The sequence below is a fragment of the Somniosus microcephalus genome, unplaced genomic scaffold (assembly GCF_052327205.1).
Source record: "Somniosus microcephalus isolate GS21.2 unplaced genomic scaffold, FLI_Smic_1.0 unresolved_chr4, whole genome shotgun sequence".
NCBI lineage: Eukaryota > Metazoa > Chordata > Chondrichthyes > Squaliformes > Somniosidae > Somniosus > Somniosus microcephalus.
In genome coordinates, this window is record NW_028225182.1 from 5,381,073 (window position 1) to 5,405,341 (window position 24,269).

At 44.2% G+C, this 24,269-nt stretch overlaps 1 non-coding gene across 1 annotated transcript; it reads left to right on the forward strand.

Moving 5' to 3' along the window:
• Positions 1-21,322: 21,322 nt before the first annotated feature.
• On the forward strand, positions 21,323-21,395 carry trnav-uac (transfer RNA valine (anticodon UAC)). The gene has a single exon. It is a non-coding gene; the product is annotated as a tRNA-Val (tRNA).
• The last annotated feature ends 2,874 nt before the right edge of the window (positions 21,396-24,269 follow it).

Below are 24,269 nucleotides of genomic sequence, written 5' to 3' on the forward strand. Positions count from 1 at the left end.
TTTCATCTTTTGTTCCCTTTTAAACCCTGGAATCTCCGAATCCCTGAAGTTCAGAAATGTAATTCATTGATCTGCAGGGTGGCCTTCAGTAAGAAGCCTTTTCTGTCTGGATCCGGGAGTGCAGCTGGAGTCAGGCTGAAGATTGCCGCTGCTGGTGATAGATTTTTGTTGGCTAAGGTTATTACGGGTTACGGAAACAAAGCGGGTAGATGAAATGATGAAACAGATCAACCCTGATCTAATTGAATGGCGCAACAGGATCGAGGGGCTGAATGGCCACCTCCTGTTCCTATTGAGGCGCTACAATGCAATGCACACAAGTTTTGGAGGGTTTCCGGTGTGTACTGGTGATCGCTTTACGAAAACTCAACGGTTCGAAAGTGGGTAGAGGCAATTTAAGGTATTTTCTCCATTCAAGTTTAGTAAATATGAAAACTGGAATAATTTCATGTTTGGTTCAGTATAAATAAAACACGCATTGTCAGGCCAATTATGAAGTAATTCTCAGTGATATTTCCCATAAAGGACACAGTTTGGCTTGCGATACTGTAAGAAGGATTTGGGAAAAGTTGGCGCTGATTTAGGGAATCTCCTACTCGCGTGTCGCTATTTGAAGAGGTGGGCCTTATTTGACTTAAAAATTGAGGCTGGGAGCATTCTCATTGAGAATATGGAAAGCAGAACAACACAGATTAATAGGAAAACACAAGGTCGGCGACAGGATTGAAATTGCGGTTTCAATCGGTCCGGCTGGCTGTCCATTCAATAAGTAATAAAGAAGCGCGTCTCTAAAAATGTCCCCTCCCTGTTATGATTCTGGAAACTGCTCAGGGATATAGAGAAGAGGAAGAGAGAAGGGGAAAATACTGTTTCCACGGAGAACTAATGCAGAGACTCCTCTGCTGCGCCTGGGGTGGCCTCCTGCAGCCCGGATACATTAACATCCTAACAGCTCATTAACTGTTGGAGTGGGCCCGGGCGGCGCTTCAGAAGACAGGTCGAAAAGGCAAAGACACTGTCTCGGTCTCCAGTGCTCTGCTCATCAAGAATAGCCACACAAACAAAATGGTTTTACAATGGTCAGCTTCTAGGTTTGAACCGGCGTTCTCGGGGTCCGATTTTCGCTTCGGTTGGTTGTTTAAGTTTCCGTGAAGTCCTCGATTCAAATCCCCAACGAGCGCTCGTGTCGCCGGCCACTATTCAACTTGCAGTTGAATCTTTTGCAATCACCATTAAATAACCGATTACCATAATTTACAGAATGAAAGAAAGGCGAAAAACATTTCAATAAAGCATTTTGCCCTTTGTAAGTAATGAACTGTTAACCACATCTAATTTTACACATTGTATCTTAGGAACCTCGTTTAAAATTGCATTGCTTATGAAAGCAGAAAAATGGGGCGACTTTAGATAAAAATTGACAGGACTGGTCACTGCACAGAATAAAATACTGGCTATTGTAATGTTCCCGCCCGCCTTGGCTGGCACGCGGGACTTTTCGCATGTAAAGCGAATGTGATAGCCACTACACTACGGAAAACTTTGCATTGCTACTCACGGCTAATATAATCAGTAGTGAACAAACTATCCCACGGTGTTCATTTTCAGATTCAAAGCAGTCAGCGTTTACATAAAGTGAAAGAATTTATCAGTGAAACGATTTGGAAGTAAGTGTTCCTCGTATTTGTGTCTTTCATTAAAGTTTGTGGCGTCTGACTCTCGTTCATGTCTCTGAATAAGAAAGGAGGGGCTTGACTTTGACCAGACTGCACTGTGCCTGATGTTTGTGAGCTCATCCTTTATATTGAGTGACGCTATTTTAGGTGAGCCAATCAGCACAGATGGAGTTCCCTGGTCCGTTCCCCTCTGTTGATTGGACAAGGCTACATGGAAGGAAGGAGTGTGGTTTGGAGAAAAGGGAATTGATACTCTGGTTACAAGTTCCGGTAATATAAAGAGAAAATGATGGACGAACTCAACAGGTCAGGCAGCGTCTGAAGAGAGAGAAACAGAGTTAACATTTCCGGTCGATGACCTTCCTTCAGATGTTGGGCAGTTGTGATAGGTAACACAATTAAACGTGCAAATGATCAGGTAGAAGAGGTGAGGAAAGGATGTAAAAGTGGCGTTTGGAGCAGATATTTTAGAATCCGATCAATGTTGGATTAACTTGTATATCGAAATCGGAACCATAACGTATTTGAGTTCTCCGGTTAAAATTCGCAAGGATTTGTCTAAATGCTGTTGTTAATTATATGTCTAATTATTGCATGATTAATAACTCTGACATTTAATGTTGCGAACCCTTTTACTGCACTGCGCGTTCTGCAGCTGTGCTTGGAGCGCCGTCCCCTTCAATCCATCGCTCACAGGGACAGTTCCATTCAGCGTTTCAATTCTCTTGCCCTTGGTGAAATGTCATAGATTGAAAGCGACGTGTCTCACCCCAAGCTGGTCACCGACTCGCTAACCGCTGCACAGTGACCACACTCTGCTCCCGTAAGATGGATGCCCAGGAGCTGTTTCAAGCTCGAGTGCAGTTACAAGCAGAACTCATTCAAAGAAAGTCCAAGACATTGAGGAGCCTGAGTCTTTGCACCGAACTCCTTCCCAAAGAGTTCAGATTCATGTGTGGGGCATTTCGTCTCACCTTTCCCCACATTGCAACACTTCAAAGGTACTTCAATGTTTATAAAGCGCTTTGGGATGTCCTGAGTTCATGAAAAGCGCTGTATCAATGCAAGTCATTCTTTTCAACAGTTTCAATTGCAAGTGCAAAATCCGCGGACAAAAGAAGGGCATGTCGGGGATTTGAACCCAGAATATTGGCCCAGAAATTCGTGTCTCCAGCACTTCCGTTCCCCTGAACGAAGAGGTTCAGAGGTCGAACGCGTGCGCGGGAGAGGCTGCGCGTGCGCTTTGAACTTAGGTTTTGTTTGCAGGTTTTCCCGGGATCGTAAGCCTGCAGGATTTAGAAATGTCAAAAGCAGGTGTAAGGCCTGCTTTTTACAAGGTAAGTGGTCAATTAATTAAAATTAAAACATTTTTTCCACAGGTTTATTATTTTTAAATACTTTAAAGCAAGGTAAGTTTATTTTTAGCCCTGTTAGAATATAAAATTATTTTTTTCAAAAATTTAAATTATTGTTTAAAATAGTTATTTAATGTAATTTATAGTTTATTTTAAAAAGTGTGATATTTTTTAAAATTATTTGAAGGTTTAATGATATTTTGGGGCCGTAGTATTTATAAGTCTTGACAGGTCTTCCTGTCAGATTTATGAATGGGCTTTCCCTCCTCCGATTGGCTGCCCATGGCTCACGTGATCCCAGGGGATGCATCGCACTAACTGTGCCCCTGCGATACGTAAGCACTGCGCGCCGGCAGCTGGACCAGGCCCTGGATCGGAATTCCACGGGGCCCTACAGCTCAACTGCCGGCCCGCGAGCTAAGTGCAGGTCAGGGGCTTTCACCCACGGGAAGCCCCCGACCCGAATTTCTGGGCCAATATCTCGCAAGTTTCAACCAGCGAGAATCATACCTGTCTTGTTTTGCACACTTTGTTCAAAATAATAACTTGCAGGACAATGGAGTATTGCAGTTTAAACTCTTTTATGAAGCTTTAGGTCTGATCTTACTCACAGCAGTACCGTGGGGACAAGATGGAGTAAGGGCCCCTAGCCTGGGTCTTCAAAACAATAGCAGTCCTTACAGATGCCTGCAGGCCAATGACAACTCAGCATGTGATCACATGTGAATATACTAGGTATTCCTTACAGATGCCTGCGGGCCAATGAAAATTCAATATGCAAATGTTACATCCCCTTTCTTTTAAAAGAAAAATGTTATGCTTTACTTTTAAACTTTTCCTCTACATAATGTTCTCAGTAGCATCAACATATAAGTAAACTCAGCATTTAACTAGCAGTGAAAACATCTCAACGTTTCAATAACGATGTACAGTTTTTTTAAAGGCTGCGATCCGCCTACACCCTTTGACATTTCACAAGGCAAGGATAACTCTAGGCTTGACCTTTCGTCCCGACCTTGTGTGGTATGGAACTGAGCATGCCTCTGAATCGGTCAACAATTCAGGTTCAGATTTAGGTTCAGGTAAGTATGATTTGTTTTGTGTATTGCTCTGTTCATCACACTCTGTTGAACTGATCCTCTCATCGGAATGACGGTGTTGTTCCTTGGTGTTCCCGAGGTGCCTGCGATTGCGGCGGTACACCTGTCCTTCTGGGGTGCAGACGTGATACGATCCCTCAGTGTCAGCTGGCTGGATGACGACTGCTGGCTTCCAGTAGTCATGCTCCTGGATTCTGATGGATTCGCCATTTTGCAGTGGCGGCAGTAGTCTAGCTGACCTGTCATAATATTTCTTCTGGTGTTGCTGTCTCTGTACACGTTTTGCATGCACTTGCTTGCAGCTGGCGACCTCTGGCTGCAGCTGCTGGTTGGTGCATGGAAGGATTGAGCGAGGTCAGCGGCTCATCAACTGATGTGCTGGTGACTTGAATTGTCAACCGGAGTGTTGCGGTACTCAAGGAGACTGACGTAGGGGTCTCTTTTGCCCGCTTTGGCTTTGTCCATGAGTGTTTTTGCAATCTGGACAGCTTTTTCAGCAAGGCCATTACTTTGAGGGTAATGTGGCCTTGATGTGACATGTGTGAAATCCCACCTTGGCAAACGACTCGAACTCTTTTGATTTATATTGGGGGCCATTGTCTGAGACTAAAGTCTCTACCATGCCATGCTTGGCAAAGGCTGCCTTTTGCTTGTGGATCACAGCTGCAGATGTGGTGCTGTGAAGCATGTCCAGTTCAAAAAATCTGCTGTTGTAATCAACAGTCACTATGTAGTCCTCGTTGTTCCATGTGAACAGATCAATTGCCGTGACCTGCAAGGGCCTGTCTGGGATACGGTGAGGTATCATGGGCTCTTTGACATTTGATGGGCGGCGTTCGCGACAAATGGAACATTTTCCGACAATGTCCTCAATATGTTTGCACATTCCGGGCCAAAACATAATGTCACGTGCTCTTTGTTTGCATTTTTCCATGCCCATATGTCCAGCATGAATTTCTGTCAACATCTCTTCTCTGAGACTGGTAGGAATGACGATTTTCTCCCCTTTGAAGACGATTCTGTTGATTTGTGACAGTTTGTCTCTGTGGTTCCAGAATTCAGAAATGCTCTGATGGCGTTTCCTCCTTTCCTCAGGCCATCCTTCATGTATGACTTTGGTCCTGGTTCTCTGGTGATTAGGTCTTTCATTTTCTGAAATGCTGTGTCATGTTCTTTGTCCCACAGGAACTCATTGCATTGTTTGAGCAACTGACGCATGGGTGCGTTGATTTCGGAGAGACTCAGGGCAAACTTGGCTAAGTAGTTAACCATGCCTAGTACTGTCTCTAGCTCTGCGTGGTTCTTTTGGCGTGTAGACTTTCTTTTACCATCGTAAGGGTTAAAATCAATATTAAAATGGCTGATCATCCAAATTCAGTACCCTGTCCCTGCGCTCTCCCCATACCCCTTGATCCATTTAGCCTTAAGAAATATATCTAACTCAGTGAAGTGAAATAAAGAGCAATTAAAGAACAAGGTAGAAGCCGCTGTGGCTCTTTTGACAGGAGAATAAATTCGCCTCTGGTTGCTCGTCACAGCAAGTTTAAAAAATATATGTTTCCAGCCGGGCTCGAGCCTGATAACCGTTACAATCTGTTGCAGCAGCAGAGGGCTACTGAGTCAGTTAACTCCCTCTGTGCTGATCGGCAATGTGTTGCCTCAATTTAAACAGCTTCTGTCCCACACTGAATGCTCTCAGTCCTTCTCCCCCGCTGCCCTTTATAAAAAATGTCACTGATTCCCCCACACACCCCTAACGTGAATCCTTCCACATCCTGACAGTGGAGCCAGCTGGAGCTCCCACTGTCTCACCGCGATCAGCGATCTCACCCAGTTTGCAAAATTAAACGCGGAACAAATGTCACGCAAAGAGCGTCTGTAACCGAAATCTGTAACAGAAAGTAATGGATTTATTAACCAAGATTAAAGCAATTATTACTCGTCTCACAGACTTGAATTATCTTTCTGCAATTTACTGTTCCCAAATCTTTTGTCAACACAAATTCCTTGATTGAGAATCGAAAGCGGGTGAGTGTCATTCGACCACCAGGAACCAGGTATGATACTTCTGTATATATGAACTTGAATACACAATCGAAGCTGTCTAGACCTCGGGGCGCAACGGTAGCGCGTCTGACTTCAAATCAGGAGGCTGCATGTTCAAATCACGTCGGGGTCACTGTCCTTTTCCAGCTCATATCAGTCTGGACAATTAATATCTTATTTGTTAACTCACAACAATGAGTACTTGTATTAGATATATTTTTTATATTGTTCCTGGGATGTAGGTCTCGCTGGCAAGGCCAGCATTTATTGCCCATCACTGGGGTGATGGTGAAACACTGTAGTCGCCTTTCACCACTTACAGATCTACACCATAGAATCAGAGAATGGATACAGCACAGATGGAGGCCATTCGGCCCGTCCAGCCCGTGCCGGCTCTCTGCAACAGCCCTTCAGCTAGCCCTACTCCCCCGCCCTTTCCCCGTAGCCCTGCACTTTTTATTCCCTTCAGGCACTTATCCAAGATTTACATTCATCTGTGTTATTGATTTATTTATTTGGGTGAATCTGTCTCATTCAAAAAGCATCTTCTGGCTCTTTATGTCTGTATTCCTTTTAAATGCCACGCAAATACATTTATATGGAACACAGATACACACAAACACATTGAGAAATAACACACAGATACAATCCCATTTATTCATCACCAGCCCACTGATGCACACAAAATCCATTTAGAAGTATCTCTCGTTCAAACCTGATGCATATGATAAAAGTCAAGAAATTAAATGTACAACTGACACACAAAGGGAGACTGGATAAGCACTTGAGGGAAATAAACTTGCAGAGCTACGGGGTTGGAGCGGGGGGAATGAGGCTGACTGGATTGCTCTACAGAGAGCCGGCACGGACTGGAAGGGCCGAATGGCCTCCTTCTGTGCCGTTATGATTCTATGACTCAATGACATGCAACGGATCGCACTCAGAACACAAACACTCGCTTGATATAGAAACGTGCCACCCATGTACACCCACTTACAGTTCATATTGTCACACGAAGCTGGTTCCATTTCTGTGAAAAGTCTACACGCCAAAAGTTTAATTGTTTTTCACAAGTTGCCCTCCCTGTTGTGTATTTCGAGCAGTTTCCTACTTTCACAGTAGCGATTCTGGGGCTGGGTGCGTGTCATAAACACTCAACATTTTAAACCAAGGCTCCTAAAATACAATGAGCTAGGGATAAAGGCTCATCACATGCTCAGAGCTAAATAAATGATTGAATTTCTACAAAATAACTTTTAACAGAAATGGATGAAGAAATGTGATTGTATCTGCGTGTTATTTCTCAATGGGTGTGTGTGTATTGGTGTTCTGTATAAATGTATTTGCGTGGCATTTAAAGGTAAGACACACATAAGTAGCCAGAACATGCTTTTTGAATGAGACAGATTCACCCAAATAAATGAATAAATAACGCAGATGCATGTAAATCTTGGATAAGTGCCTGAAGGAAATAAAATGTGCAGGGCTACGGGGAGAGGGCGGCGGAGTGGGACTAGCTGAAGGGCTCTTGCAGAGAGCCGGCACGGGCTGGACGGGCCGAATGGCCTCCTTCTGTGCTGTATCCATTCTCTGCTTCTATGGTGTAGATCTGTAAGTGGTGAAAGGCGACAACAGTGACACACCGTCACCTCAGGCATTGGCAATAAATGCTTGCCTTGCCAGCGAGACCTACATCTAACCAATATAAAACATACATCTGATACAATTTCTCTTTGTTGTGAGTTAACAATTAAGATATTAATTGTCCAGACTGATATGAGCTGTAAATGAACAGTGACCCCGACGTGATTTGAACATGCAGCCTTCTGATACCAGGTATAGCAATTTGGATACTGTTGAGGGGGATGACTCACCAGGGGAAGGCAGCAGCAGCCAACTTCCTGGCACTGGGTGTGCTCCTGCTGCCCAGGAAGGGAGGAAAAAGGTTGGGAGAGCAATAGTGGTAGGGGATTCTATAGTCAGGGGAACAGATAGGCGTTTCTGTGGCCGTAGACGTGAATCCAGAATGGTTTGTTGCCTCCCTGGTGCCAGGGTCAAGGATGTCACTGAGCGGCTGCAGGGCATTCTGGAGGGGGAAGGTGAACAGCTAGAGGTCGTGGTCCACATTGGTACCAACGACATAGGTAAAAAGAGGGATGAGGTCCTGCAGCAAGAATTTAGCGAGCAAGGTGGAAGATTAAGGAGCAGGACCTCAAAGGTTGTAATCTCTGGATTACTCCCGGTGCCACGTGCTAGTGAGTATAGGAATAGGAAGATAGAACAGATGAATGCGTGGCTAAAGGGATGGTGCAGGAGGGAGGGCTTTAGTTTCCTGGATCACTGGGTCTGCTTCTGGGAAAGGTGGGACTTGTACAAGTCGGACGGTTTACACCTGAACCAGAGGGGAAACAATATCCTTGCGGGGAGGTTTGCTAGCACTGCTGGGGGGGGGGAGGGTTTAACTAACTTGGCAGGGGGATGGGATACAGAGTGGAGCTATAGTAGGGGGTGATTTACAGCCAAATACGGAGGAAAAATCAAGTCAGCTGGGAAGGCAGAGCAAATATGTGAAGGCAAAAGGGAATACGGCATGGCTGGAAGGCATTTATGTTAATGCAAGGAGTCTTGCAAATAAGGTGGATGAACTGAAGTTGTTGTTGAACACATGGGAGTAGGATATTGTTGCTATCACGGACACATGGTTGAGGGAGGGTCAGGACTGGCAGCTCAATATTCCGGGGTATAGAATCTTCAGGCGAGACAGAGGGGGGTGTAAAAGGGGAGGGGGTGTTCCAATATTAATTAAGGAGTCAATTACTGCTGTAAGGAGGGACGATATATTAGCGGGTTCCTCTAATGAGGCCATATGGGCAGAACTTAAAAACAAAAAGGGGCAAGCACTTTGCTGGGAGTGTACGATCGGAACCCAAACAGTCAGGGGAGTTAGAGGAACAGATATGTAGGCAAATCTCAGAGAAGTGCGAAAGTAATAGGGTAATAATAGTGGGGGATTTCAAATTCCCCAATGTTAATTGGGATAGTCAGAGTGTGAAAGGCTTAGAGGGTGCAGAATTCTTAAAGTGCATCCAGGAGAGCTTATTGAGCCAACATGTAGAAAGTCCTACAAGAGAGGGGGCGGTACTGGACCTAATTCGAGGGAATGTATCCGGGCAAGTGGTGGATGTGTCAGTAGGAGAGCATTTTGGCGACAGTGACCATAATTCGGTGAGATTTAAGGAGGTCATGGAAAAAGACAAAGACGGCCCGGAAATAAGGGTTCTAAATTGGGGGAAGGCCGATTTTAATATGATAAGGCAGGATCTGGCCAAAGTGCACTGGGAGCAGCTACTTATAGGAAAATCCACATCAAATCAGTGGGAGACTTTCAGAAGGGAAATAGAGAGAGTACAATGCCGACATGTTCCTGTAAAGGTTAAGGGTGGGACCAACAAGTAAAGGGAACCTTGGATGACAAGGGATATACAAAAATGCATTAGGAAAAAAAGGGGGCTTTTGGCAATTACAAAAGACTAAAGTCGTAGGAAGCCCTAGAGGAGTATAAAAAGTGCAGGGGCATACATAAAATAGAAATTAGGAGGGCGAGGAGGGGCCATGAAATAACACTGGCGAGCAAAATAAAGGAAAATCCTAAGATGGTTTATAAGTATATTAAGGGCAAGAGGATAACCAGGGAAAGGGTAGGGCCGATTAGGGACCAAAGTGGCAATCTATGTGTCGAGCCAGATGATGTAGGCGGGGTTTTAAATGATTTTTTTGCTTCTGTGTTCACTATGGAGAAAGACGATGTAGACATAGAAATCGGGCAAGGGGACTGTGACATACTTGAACATATTAGCATCGAGAGGGAGGAGGTACTAGCGGTTTTAGCAGGCCAAAAAGTGGATGAATCCCCAGGCCCGGACGAGATGTATCCCAGGCTGTTGTGTGAGGCAAAGGAGGAGATTGCAGGGGCTCTGACACAAATTTTCAGAACCTCTCTGGCCACAGGGGATGTACCAGAGGACTGGAGAACAGGTAACGTAGTACCATTATTCAAGAAGGGTAGCAGGGATAAACCAGGGAATTACAGGCCAGTGAGCCTAACATCTGTTGTAGGGAAATTATTGGATAAAATTCTGAGGGTCAAAATTAGTCACCACTTGGAGAGGCAAGGATTAATCGGGGATAGTCAGCATGGCTTTGTCAAGGGTAAATCATGTCTGACCAATCTGATTGAATTTTTCGAGGGGGTGACTAGGTGTGTGGATGAGGGAAATGCTGTGGATGTGGTTAACATGGACTTCAGTAAAGCTTTTGTCAAAGTCCAGCATAGGAGACTGGTCAAGAAGGTAAGAGCCCATGGGATCCAGGGTGCCTTGGCGCGTTGGATCCTAAACTGGCTGAGTGGCAGGAGGCAGAAGGTGATGGTCGAAGGTTGCTTTTGTGACTGGAAGCCTGTGTCCAATGGGGTACCTCAGGGATCGGTGCTGGGCCCCTTGCTGTTTGTGATCTACATAAATGATTCGGATGAGAATGTAAAAGGTATGATCAGTAAGTTCGCAGATGACACGAAAATTGGTGGGGTGGTAAATTGCGAGGAGGAAAGCCTCAGTCTACAGGACGATATAAACGGGTTGGTCAGATGGGCGGAAAAGTGGCAAATGGAATTTAACCCTGAAAAGTGCGAGGTGATGCATTTTGGACGAACAAATAAGGCAAGGGAATACACAATGAGTGATAGGACCCTAGGAAGTACAGAGGGTCAGAGGGACCTTGGTGTACATGTACATAGATCCCTGAAGGCAGCGGAACAGGTAGATACGGTGGTTAAAAAGGCATATGGGATACTTGCCTTCATTAGCCAAGGCATAGAATATAAGAGCAGGGAGGTTATGATGGAGCTGTACAAAACGCTGGTGAGGCCACAGCTGGAGTACTGTGTGCAGTTCTGGTCGCCTCACTATAGGAAGGATGTGATTGCTTTGGAGAGGGTGCAGAGAAGATTCACCAGGATGTTAACTCGGATGGAGCGCCTCAGCTATGAAGAGAGGCTAAACAGGCTGGTGTTGTTTTCCTTGGAGCAAAGAAGGCTGAGGGGGACCTGATTGAGGTGTACAAAATGATGAGGGGCATAGATAGGGTAGATAAAGAGGAACTTTTCCCCTTAGTAGGGGGGTCAATAACAAAGGGGCATAGATTCAGGGTAAGGGGCAGGAGATTTAGAGGGGATTTGAGGAGAAACTTTTTCACCCAGAGGGTGGTTGGAATCTGGAGCTCACTGCCCGAAAGGGTGGTAGAGGGAGGAACCCTCACAACATTCAAGAAGCATTTGGATGAGCACTTGAAATGCCATTGCATACAAGGCTATGGACCAAATGCTGGAAAATGTGATTAGACTGGACAGGGATTGATGGACGGCGCAGACACGATGGGCCGACGGGCCTCTTTCTGTGCTGTAAAACTCTATGACTCTATGACTCTATAATCTGGAGTCAGACGCGCTACCGTTGCGCCACGAGGTCTCGACAACTTTCTTTGTGTATTCAGGTTCATATATACAGAAGTATCATACCTGGTCCGTGGTGGTCGAATGACACTCACCTGCTTTCGATTCTCAATCAAGGAATTCATCTTGACATAAGATTTGGGAACAGTGCATTGCAGAAAGATAATTCAAGTCTGTGAGACGAGTAATAATGTCTTTAATCTTGGCTAATAAATCCATCACTTTCTGTTACAGATTTCGGTTACAGACGCTCTTTGCGTGACATTTGTTCCGCGTTTAATTTTACAAACTGGGTGAGATCGCTGATCGCGGGGAGACAGTGGGAGCTTCAGCGGCCCCAATGTCAGGATGTGGAAGGATTCATGTTAGGGGTGTGTGGGGGAATTAGTGACATTATTTGTAAAGGGCAGCGGGGGAGAAGGACTGAGAGCATTCAGTGTGGGACAGAAGGTGTTTAAAGTGAGGCAACACATTGCCGATCCGCACAGAGCACGTTAACTGACTCAGTACCACTCTGCTGCTGCTACAGAGCCGGTGGTTTCCACATTGCAGCGGTTATCAGGTTCGTGCCCGGGTGGAAACATATATGTTTTAAACTTGCTGTGGCGAAAAACTAGAGGCGAATTTATTCTCCTGTCAAATGGGCCACAGCGGTTTCTACCTTGTTCTTTAATTGCACTTTATTTTACTTCACTGAGTTAGATATATTTCTTAAGGCTAAAGGGACCAAGGAATATGGGGAGAAGGCAGGGACAGGGTACTGAATTTGGATGATCAGCCATGATCTCATTGAATGACGGAGCAGGCTCCTAGTACCGACCCCTGGGGAACACCACTGTGTACCTTCCTCCAGTCAGAGAAACAACAGTTTAGCACTACTCTCTGTTTCCTGTCACTTAGCCAATTTGACATCCATGCTGCCACTGTCCCTTTTATTCCATGGGCTTCAGCTTTGCCGGCAAGCCTGTTACGTGGCACTTTATCAAATGCCTTTTGGAAGTCCATGTCCACCACATCAAATGAATTTCCCTCATCAACCCTCTCTTTCACCTCATCAAAAAATTCAATCAAGTTGGGAAAAGACGAGTTGCGTTTAACAAATCCGAGCAGACTTTCCTTAATTAATCCACACTTGTCCAAGTGACTGGTCATTTTGTGCAGGGTTATCCTTTCTAAAAGCTTCCTCACTACCGACGTTAAGCTGACTGGCATGCAGTTGTTGGGTTGAAACTTATACACTTTTTTCAACAAGGGTGTAACATTTGCAATCCTCCAGACGTCTGGCACCACCCCATATCCAATGAGTATTGGAAGATTATGGTCAGTACCTCCGTAATTCCCACCTTTACTCCCCTCAGCATCCTAGGATCCATTTCAACGGGTCCTGGTACAGCCAGCTTTCTAGTACCTCCCCTTTATCAATTTTTATCCCATCCAATATTCAACTACAGCTCATTAACTGCAGCAGTGGGCCCGGGCGGCGCTTCAGTAGACAGTTCGAAAAGGCAAAGTCACTGTCTCGGTCTTAAGTGCTCTGCTCATCAAGAACAACCACACAAACAAAATGGTTTTACAATGCTTACCTCTTATCTCCAGTCAAATTTATCAGTTGGCTCGTTGGTATGATTCTCGCTTCGGGGTTATTGGTTGAAACTTGCGGGAGATCCCGGACTAGCCCTTATTTTGCCCGCGAATTATGAACTTGCTGTTCGAACTTCTGGAAAAAAAAACACTGGCTTTGATACAGAGCTTTTCACGAACTCAGGACGTCCCAAAGGTCTGTAACCCCATTGAAGTCCCTTTGAAGATTTGTAATGTGGGGAAAAATGTGCCCAAATCGCCCCCACATTAATCTCAACTCTTTGGAAAGGAGTTCGGTGCAAAGACTCAGGCGCCTCAATGATGTGGACTTTCTTTGAATGAGTTCTGCTTGTAACTGCACTCGAGCTTGAAACAGCTCCTGGGCCTCCACCTCACGGGAGCAGAGTGTGGTCGCTGTGCAGCGGTTAGCGAGTCGGTGACGAGCTTGGGGTTGAGACACGTCGCTTTCAATCTATGAAATTTCACCAAGGCCCAGAGAAAAGAAATGCTGAATGGAACAGTCCCTGTGAGCGATGGATTGAAGGGGACGACGCTCCGAGCTCAGCTGGAGAACGCGCAGTGCAGTAAAAGGGTTCGCAACCGTAAATGTCAGATTTATTAATCATGCAATAATTAGAAGTATAATTAACAACAGCTCTTAAACAAATCTTTGCGAATTTTAACCGAGGAACTCCAACACGTTATAGTTCCGAGTTCGATATACAAGTTAATCAAACCTTTAACGAATTCTAAAGTATCTGTTCCAAACTTTTGATATCTTTTCCTTACCTCTACTACGTGATAATGTGCACGTTTAATAGTGTAACCTAACACAACTGCCCACCTTCTGATGGAAGGTATTCGACCGGAAACGTTAAATCTGCTTCTCTCTCCACAGCTGCTAAATGACCTATTGAGTGTTTCCAGCACTTTCTATTATTATTACCCGACCTTGTTACCAGAGTATCACTTCCCTTATCTCCTTACCACACTCCTTCCTTACATGTAGCCTTGTCCGACAAACAGGCTCCATTCGCACAACGGGATGTTCTGCTTCAGGCATTCATTGGAACTATAAGGGGAACCAGTGGAGGCAGCATATTTGGATTTCCAAAAGGCATTCGATAAGCAAACACGTAAAAGCTTGTTACACAAGATAAGGGCTCATGGGACTGGAGGTAATGTATTAGCAAGAATAGAGGATTGTTTAACGGACAGAAAATAGAGAGCCGGAATTATCGGGTCATTTTCAGATTGGCAGGCTGTAACTAGTGGGGTGCCGCAAGGATCAAGTGCGCATGCTTCAGCTATTTACAGTCGATATTACTGACTTAGATGAAGGGACAGAGTGTAATGTATCCAAGTTTTCTAATGATCCAAAGCTAGGTGGGAAAGTAAGCTGTGAGAAGGACACAAAGAGCCTACAATGGGATATAGACAGATTAAGTGAGTGGGCGGGCAAGATGGTGCCAGATGGAATATAATGTAGGGAAATGTGAGGTTATTCACTTTGGTAGGAAGAATAGACGCACAGAATAATTTTAAATGGTGCAAAGCAATTAATTATTTCGTTCTGCAAATGAAAGTTATGGGGTAAGTAATGGTAATTTATACAATTCTAATTTTTTCAAATCAGCTGAATGTAGTCAATTTCATCAGGTTGTGATTTAAAAACTGTTATAAAAGTCACTTTCCTGACCAGGAATCGAAATCGTGTTGCGGAGGTGAAAGGACTGGTTTTCTGAATCATTTAAAGGTGATCGCTATGAATCACGCAGCATAGGTTTAAAATCACGGCTACAATTTGTTTCGGTGTAGAAGAACGGGATTGAATATGACTATAAAATCACCATACAACGCCCGCGGAGAGAGTGGGTTCGAGCTTACAATTAAGTTAAGTCTGCGAAGTTACCGCTGAGCTGATGCTGAGGCCGATCAAAGAATGAGAAACCGCTCAATATAAAGGATGAGCTCACAAACCTCAGGCACAGTGCAGTCTGGTCAACGTCAAGCCCCTCCTTTCTTATTCAGAGACATGAGCGGGAGTCAGACGCCACAAACTTTAATTAAAGGCACAGATACGAGGAACACTTCCCAATCTTTTCACTGTAAAATTATTTCACTTTATTTAATGGCTGACTGCATTGAATCTGAAAATGATCACCATGAGATTTTATGTTCGCTGCTGATTCGCTTTTCCGTGGACACTAACGCTCCGGTTTCCGTAGTGCAGCGACTATCATGTTCGCCTCCTACATGAACAGTTCCCACATCGAGCCCGGGTGGATATGTTCGAGTGGAACCTTTTTATTCTGCGCAATAACCGGTCCGGTTATATTGAACAAAATATGCCCCAGATTCCTGATGTCGTAAGTAATGAACATTTTAAACCAGCCTCCTAAAATATGATGGGCCTTGAAATTGCGATCGGAGGTTTGGCTCCGGCTTACGCCTCCGAACCGAGAAACAAATCCCAATTAACTGGTGTCTCCGGAGCTTCGCACACTTGCGGTCTTGGGCCTGCTGGCGTATGCCTGCATAAAGGCCCACGGATACCATTGGCGCTCACGGTTCGGCAGCATCCCTGGATTCACGTTGGCCAGGCCAACCAATCTAACAGGGGGATTCCTATGATGCTTTATGTACGGAATCCCATAAGCATAATAGAAATCTCCAAATAAATAACATTCCACACCACGGAAGTAAGAATAAATGGTCACATGTTCAAAATAAATGAATTTAATTAAGCATTCAATGGTCTCATTCTGTGACGTTATGACTCCTCTCTGTCGCACAGAACAGTGAGAGGGAAATAGAGGGCGAGCACGATTCCAACGAGGAACAGGTGCAGGAAGTTTTTATACAGTTCTTCATATGCCAGTAAATCTTTTAAAATTATTTCACTTGAACTTTTCAAAGGAGCATTTCAAGGAGCTGGGAAGAAGTTTAAAATTGGCGTTGTTAAAAAAAAAAAATCCTCCCCGTCGGGTAATTGAACCCCGGTCACTCACGTGACAGGCGAGGATACTCACCAGTATACTAATGAGTAACTGAAAACTGCAGTGTTTGATCAGAACTAGAATGGGCCTGTGAACAGAGTGAGAAAGAGACAGAAGGGACAGACAGACAGAGAGAGAGACAGGGACAAACAGAGAGGCAGAGACAAAGAGAGAGACAGATAGAGACAAAGAAAGAGAGACAAGCACAAAGAGCGAGTGGTCCCAGGGATGAGTTGACTTCAGTTATGTTGAGAGACTGAGAAGCTGGAATTGTTTCCTGCAGAAGGTTAAGAGGAAATTTAATCGAGGTTTTTAAATTTACAAGATGTTTTGATAAGAGTAAATAAGGAGAATCTGTTTCCAGTGGCAGGAGGGTCGGTAACTGCAGGAGACTAATTGAACCTAACCGGCAAAAGTACCAGAGGGGAGATGAGTTTTCTTTTACCACAGCCAGTTGTTGTGATCGGGAGTGCGCTGCCTGAAAGGGCGGTGGAGCAGACGCAATAGAAACTTTCCAAAGTGAATTGAATAAATAATTGTAAAGGAGAAATTTGCAGGACTATGGGGAAAAGCAGTGGAGTGGGACTATGTGAAGAGCTCTTTCAAAGTGCCAGAGCAGACTCAATGGGCTGCATGGCCTCCTTCTGTGCCGTATCATCTATGATTCTATGAATCTATGATTTAAAATTCAAATTGAATGTTTTGAAATATAAATGTAACATTTTAAAACGTAACAAAATTTACCTAAACGAATTTTAAATGTAAGTGTATGTTTATATCACTTTAAAAATATATTTTAATATTGATTTTAACCCTTACGATGGTAAAAGAAAGCCTTATGCCTGCTATCATCAGGTGTAAGGGTTTCATGGGCATTCGCTGGACAGTAGTTAGCCCAACTCTGTGACAGCAAAAGTGATGTTGTAGCGGATGCGGTGAATCTGTCAAAGCGAAACTTGACAGATCGCAAATTCTGGGCGTGCGGATACCTGGCACTTGTGTAGTCGTTCTGAAGGTGTACAATAGCCTATGCTGTGCATTCGCTGTAGGAAGCACCGTAAAATCCGGGCCATGGTGTAAAATAAGATATGCATAACAGTTCATCACATAGAAAGCACAATATATGTTAGTGAAGTATCTTTAGCATTTATGTCATTCTGTAAATTAAGATTATCGGTTAATTAATAATAATTAAGACAATTTTCCAGGTTAGATGCATGTTAGAGTTGAAACAAAATTAGTTTAATTTAATAAAAAACTGTTATAAAAATGACTTCCCTGACCGGGAATTGAACCCGGACAGTAAGAGTGCCGAATTCTAATCATGAGACTGCCAGGGAACACTGAAGTAAAGTGACGCAATAATCGTAATTAGAATGAGTCAATCTGTATTGGATACAAATTAATTTCACGTGTTCACATGTAAAGCATTTCATGACTCTGCAGCTTATAGATCTATTTACATTATATCTGAAATATTTTGTCATTTATTGGGGTGCATCTATCTTCATTGGAAACCTCATTAAAGTGCTCGAACCTCTTCTATTTCCATCATGCCGGCTGTACAAGAGCCACAAATCAAATGTAATCTCACACGGCGCGCTGGCATCTTCCAGTTCTATATATGTATATAGAGAATTAATGGTGAAAGGTCATCGACCTAAAGGTTACACATACATGTAAAAATACTGGAGTCAGTTGTGCATTTATTTTCTTTATTTTTATAACATACTTCAGGATATTAACATATAAATATCTGTGTTTGAAACTGTGATTGTCCTAAATGGATTTTGGGTTTATCATTGCGCTGGTGATGAATAAATGTGAATGTATCTGTGTGTTATTGATCAATGTATTTGTGTGTATCGGTGTTCTGCATAAAGTCATTTGCGTGTAATTTAAAAGTAAGACAGAAATAAATAGCCAGAACATATTTTTGAATGAGACAGCTTCACCCAAATAAATGAATAAATAATACCGATACATGTAAATATTGGATAAGTAACTGAAGGAATAAAGTGTGCAGGCCTACGGGGAAAGGGCGGGGGAGTGGGACTAGCTGAAGGGCTCTTGCAGAGAGCCGGCACGGGCTGGACGGCCGAATGGCCTCTTTCTATGCTGTATCCATTCTCTGATTCTATGATGTTGTTCTGTAAGTGGTGAAAGGCGACTACAGTGGCTGACCAGCACCTCAGGGATGGGCAATAAATGCTGGCCTTGCCAGCGAGACCTACATCCCAGAAACCAATCTAATAAAATACATCTAATTCAAGTTCTCATTGTTGTGAGGTAACCATTAATATATTAATTATCCAGACTCATATGAGCTGCAAAGCAACCATGGCCCCGACGTCATTTGAACACGCAGCCTCGGGATCAGGCGCACTACCGTTGCGACACGAGGTCTAGACAGCTCCCAATCATATTCAGGTTGATATATATATATATATACAAGAATCATAGCTGGTCCCTGGTGGTCGACTGGAACTCACCCGGTTACGATTCTTAATCAAGGAATTCAGCGTGACAAAAGATTTGGCTACAGTTCACTGTATAAAAGTAATTCTAGTCTGTGAGACGACTTATAATTGCTTGCATCACCGTTAATAAACCCAGTACTTTCTGCTACAGATTTAGGTTACAGACTCTCTTTGCGGGGCGCTTGTTCTGGGTTTAATATTACAAACTGGGTGACATGGCTGATCGTGATCAGGCAGGGGGAGGCTGAGCGGCCCCACTGTGTGGGTGCGGAAGAGAACACGTTAGGGGTGTGCGGGGGGAATCAGTGACATTTTTTGCAAAGGGCAGCGGAGAAGAAGGACTGAGAGCTTTCAGTGTGGGACAGAAGTTGTTTAAAGTGAGGCAACACATTGCCGATCAGCACAGAGGGAGTTCACTGAGTCAGGTCCCCTCTGCTGCTGCTATAGAGCCGGTGTGTCCGCAGTGTAGCGGTTGTCACGTTCGAGGTTTGGCGAGCAACCAGAGGCGAACTTATCCTCCTGTCAAAAGGGCCACAACGGCTTCTCCCCTGTTCTTTAATTGTTCTTTATTTCACTTCACTGAATAGATAACTTCGAGTGAGAGAAAACCGATCCACAGTGAGACCCATTTCATCTTATGTTCACTTTTAAACACTGGAGTCTCCGAATCGCTGAAGTTCAGAAATGTAATCCATGAATCTGCAGGGTGGCAGTCAGTAAGAAACCGTTTCTGTCTGGATCCAGGATAGGTGATGGCTTCCGGCTGAAGATTGCCGGTACTGTCGATAGATTTTTGTTCGGTAAGCATATTCAGGGTTACGTAACCAAAGCGGGTAGATGGAGTGAAGATACAAATCAGCTCTGATTTAATTGAATGGCGCAACAGGCTCGAGGGGCTGAATGGCCTCCTCCTCTTCCTATGGAGTCACTGCAATACAATGCACCCGAGTGCTGGAGGGTTTCCGGTGTGTTGTGGTTATCGCATTCCGGTAACGCACGAAAACTCAATGGTTCGAAAGTGGGTAGAGGCCATTTAATGGCTTTTCTCCATTCAAGTTTAGTGATTATGAAAACTGGAATAATTTGCATGCTTGGTTCAGTATAAATAAAATGCCCATTGACAGGCGAATTATGCCATTCAAATGGCAGCGTTACAATGAGTGAAGTAATTCTCAATAATATTTCCCAAAAAGGACACAGTTTGGGTTGCGGTACTGTAAGGAGGATTTGGGGAAAGTTGGCGCTGATTTAGGGAATCTCCCACTCGCGTGTCGCTATTTGACGAGCTGGGCATTATTTTATTTAAAAATCGAGGCTGGGAACTTTCTCATTGAGAATGTGGAAAGCAGAACAACACAGATTAATAGGAAAACACAAGGTCGGCGACAGGATTCAAATTGCAGTTTCAATCGGTCTGTCTGGCTGTCCTTTCAATAAGTAATAAAAAAAAGCGCGTCTCTAAAAATGTGCCCACCCTGTTATGATTCAGGAAACTGCACAGGGATATAGAGAAGAGAAAGAGCGAAGGGGAAAATACTGTTTCCAAGGAGAACTAATGCAAGGACTCCTCTGCTGCGCCTGGGGTGGCCTCCTGCAGCCCGGATACATTAACATCCTAATAGCTCATTAACTGTAGGAGTGGGACCGGGCGGCGCTTCAGAAGACAGGCCGAAAAGGCAAAGTCACTGTTTCGGTCAAAAGTGCTCTGCTCATCAAGAATAGCCACACACAGACGATGGTTTTACAATGGTTAGCTCCTCACCTGGCTAGGCTTTGAAGCGGCCTTCTCGGTAGTCCGATTTTCGCTTCGGTGTTTGTTTCAATTTCCGAGAAGCCCACGATTCAAATCCCAAAGGAGCACTCGTGTCGCCGGCCACTATTCAACTTGCAGTTGAATCTTTTGCAATCACCCTTTAATAACCGATTACCATAATTTACAGAATGCAAAAAAGGCGTAAACGCTCTTCAATGACGCATTTTCCCCTTTGTAAGTTATCAACTGTTAACCATATCTCATTTTACACATTGTATTTTTGGAATCTCGATTAAATTGCTAATTGCTTATGAAAGCAGAAATTTGGCGCAACTTTATTTAAAGCGAACAGGATCGTTCACTGCACATAACGAAATCCTGGCGAATAGTAAATGTTTCCCGCCCGGGCTCGAACCCGGGACAATTCGCGTGCGAGGCGAACATGATAACATGTACATTACACCAACCGCTGCGGCATAGCCCACAGATAATAGAATCAGTAGTGAACAAAATATCGCCCAGGGCACATTTTCAGATTCAACGCAGTCAGCTTTTTCATCAATGAAAGAAGTTTTCAGTGAAACGATTTGGAAGTATGTGTTACTCGTATTTGTAGCTTTAATAAAAGTTTGTGACGTTTGACTCCCGCTCATGTCTCTTCTTCCTCTGTTGAATAACAAAGGAGGGGCTGACGTTGACCAGGCTGCACTGCGCCTGATATTTGTGAGCTCCTCCTTTATGTTGACTGATGCTGTTTCAGCTGAACCAATCAGCACAGAGGGGCTTCACTGGTCAGTTCCCCTCTGTTGGAGATACGGACCCAGCAGTTCCCGTAGTGTAGTGGTTATCACGTTCGCTTTACACGCGAAAAGTCTGCGGTTCGAGCCCGGGCGGGAACATTTTGTTTAATGCTGCTGTGGATGAACAACCAGCGGGTTTATTTTAAGTGACAAAAGAAAATTATTGCAAATGCTGTAAATCTCAAATAGAAACGGAAAATGGTGGAACTTCTCAAGAGGTCAGGCAGTATATGTGGATAAAGAAACAGAGTGAACGTTTCAAGTCGATTACACTTCTGTTAGAATTGGGAAACGTGAGAGATGTATGGCTAGTTTATTATCCTGTCAATAGGGCTACAGCGGCTCCTCCCTTGTTCTTTATTTAACTTCACTAGTCAGATACCTCTGAGTGAGAGAAAACTGATCCACAGTGAGGCCCATTTCATCGTTTGTTCCCTTTTAAACCCTGGAATCTCCGAATCCCTGAAGTTCAGAAATGTAATTAATTGATCTGCAGGGTGGCCGTCAGTGAGAAGCCTTTTCTGCCCGGATCCGGGAGTGCAGCTGGATTCAGGCTCAAGATTGCCGCTACTGGCGATAACTTTTTGTTGGGTAAGTTTATTACGGGTTAAGGAAAGAAAGCGTGCAGACGAAATGAAGATACAGATCAACCCTGATCTAATTGAATGGCGCAACATGATCGAGGGGCTGAATGGCCTCCTCCTGTTCCTATTGAGTCGCTACAATGCAATGTACTCGAGTGTTGGAGGGTTTCCGGTGTGTAATGGTGATCGCTTTCCGAAAACTCAATGGTTCGAAAGTGGGCAGAGGCAATTTAAAGTATTTTCTCCATTCAAGTATAGTAAATATGAAAATTGAAATAGTTTGCATGATTGGTTCAGTATAAATAAAACACGCATTGACAGGCGAATTATGCCATTCAAATGGCAGCGTTACAGTGAGTGAAGCAATTCTCAATGGTATTTCCCATATAGGACACAGTTTGGGTTGCGGTACTGTAAGGAGGATTTGGGGAAAGTTGGCGCTGATTTAGGGTATGGTATCTCCGCCGCGCATGTCGGAATTTGACGAGGTGGGCCTTATTTTATTTAATAATTGAGGCTGGGGACTTTCTCATTGAGAATGTGGAAGCAAAACAACACAGATTAATAGGAAAACACAGGGTCAGCGACGGGATTCAAAGTGTAGTTTCAATCGGTCTGTCTGAGTGTCCATTCAATAAGAAACAAAGAAAACGCGTCTCCAAAAATGCCCCACACCGTGTTATGATTCCGGAAGCTGAGCCGGGGGAGAAATAGAGACATAAAAGCACAGGGATATAGAGAGGAGGAAGAGCGAAGGGGAAATTACCGTTCCCACGGAGAACTAATGCAGAGACTCCTCTGCTGCGCCTGGAGCGCCCTCCTGCAGCCTGGATACATTAACATCCTAACAGCTCATTAACTGTAGCAGTGGGACCGGGCGGCGCTTCAGAAGACAGGTCGAAAAGGCAAAGTCACTGTCTCGGTCTCCAGTGCTCTGGTCATCAAGAATAGCCACACACACAAAATGGCTTTGCAATGGTTAGCTCCTCACCTGGCTAGGTTTGAACCGGCGTTCTCGGGGATCGATTTTTCGCTTTGGTTGTTTGAATAAATTTCAGTGAAGCCCCAAATCCCAAACGAGCGCTCGTGTCGCCGGCCACTATTCAACCTGCAGTTGAATCTTTTGCAATCACTATTAAATATCCGATTACCATAATTTACAGAATGAAAGAAAGGCGATACACACTTCAATAACGCATTTTGCCCTTTGTAATTAATCAACTGTTAACCATCTCTCATTTTACACATTGCATTTTAGGAATCTCGTTTAAAATATTAATTGCTTATGAAAGCAGAAATCTGGGGCAACTTTTGCTAAAATTAACAGGACTATTCACTGAACAGAATAAAAATTTTGCGAATGTACTGTGTTTACTTGCGCTCGAACCGGGGACTATTCCGCGTGTGAGGGGAGCGTGATAACCGATACACTACGGACACTGCTGCACAGCTGATCACAGAGAATAGAATCAGTAGTGAACAAAATATCCCACGGTGCTCATTTTCAGATTCAACGTAGTCAGCGTTTACGTCAAGTGAAAGATTTTATCAGTGAAACGATTGTAAGTAAGTGTTAATCGCATTTGTGCCTTTAATTAAATTGTGTGCCGTCTGACTCCGGTTCATGTCTCTTCTTCCTCTGTTTAATAAGAAAGGAGGGTTTTGACGTTAACCAGACTGCACTGCGCCTGATATTAGTGAGCTCATCTTTTACATGAGTGATGCTGTTTAAGGTGAACCAATCAGCAGAGAGTTGCTTCACTGGTCAGTTCCCCTCTGTTAAAAGTCCTTAGCCAGCGGTTGCCTTAGTGTAGTGGTTATCACGTTCGCTTTACACGCGTTAGGTTTCCGGTTCAATCCCAGGCGAGAGCATTATGTTTAAGCTTGCTTCCGAGTTCATTCTCTAACCAAAAGGGCTGCAGCGACTGCTCACTTATTCTTTAATTGCTCTTATTTCACTTCACTAAATAGATAACTTTGAGTGAGAGTGAACTGATTCACCGAGGATCCATCGCGTGTGAGGCGAACACGGTAACCACCACACTGCAGCCGATCAAAGGGCGAGCAACTCACTCAATATAAAGGATGAGCTCACAGATATCAGGGGCAGTGCAGTCTGGTCAACGTCCAGCCCCTCCTGTTTTATTCAACGGAGGAAGAAGAGACATGAACGGGAGTCAGACGCCACAAACTTGAATTGAAGGCACAAATGCGAGTAACACTTACAATATTTTCACTGTGAAATTATTTCACTTGATTGCAAATCTGACTGCATTAAATCTGAAAGTCAGCACCATTGGAGTTGATATTCATTGCTGATTCTATTTTCTGTGCACAGTAGAAATAACCGGTCCTGTTCAAGTTGACAAAAGTTGGCCCAGATTCCTGG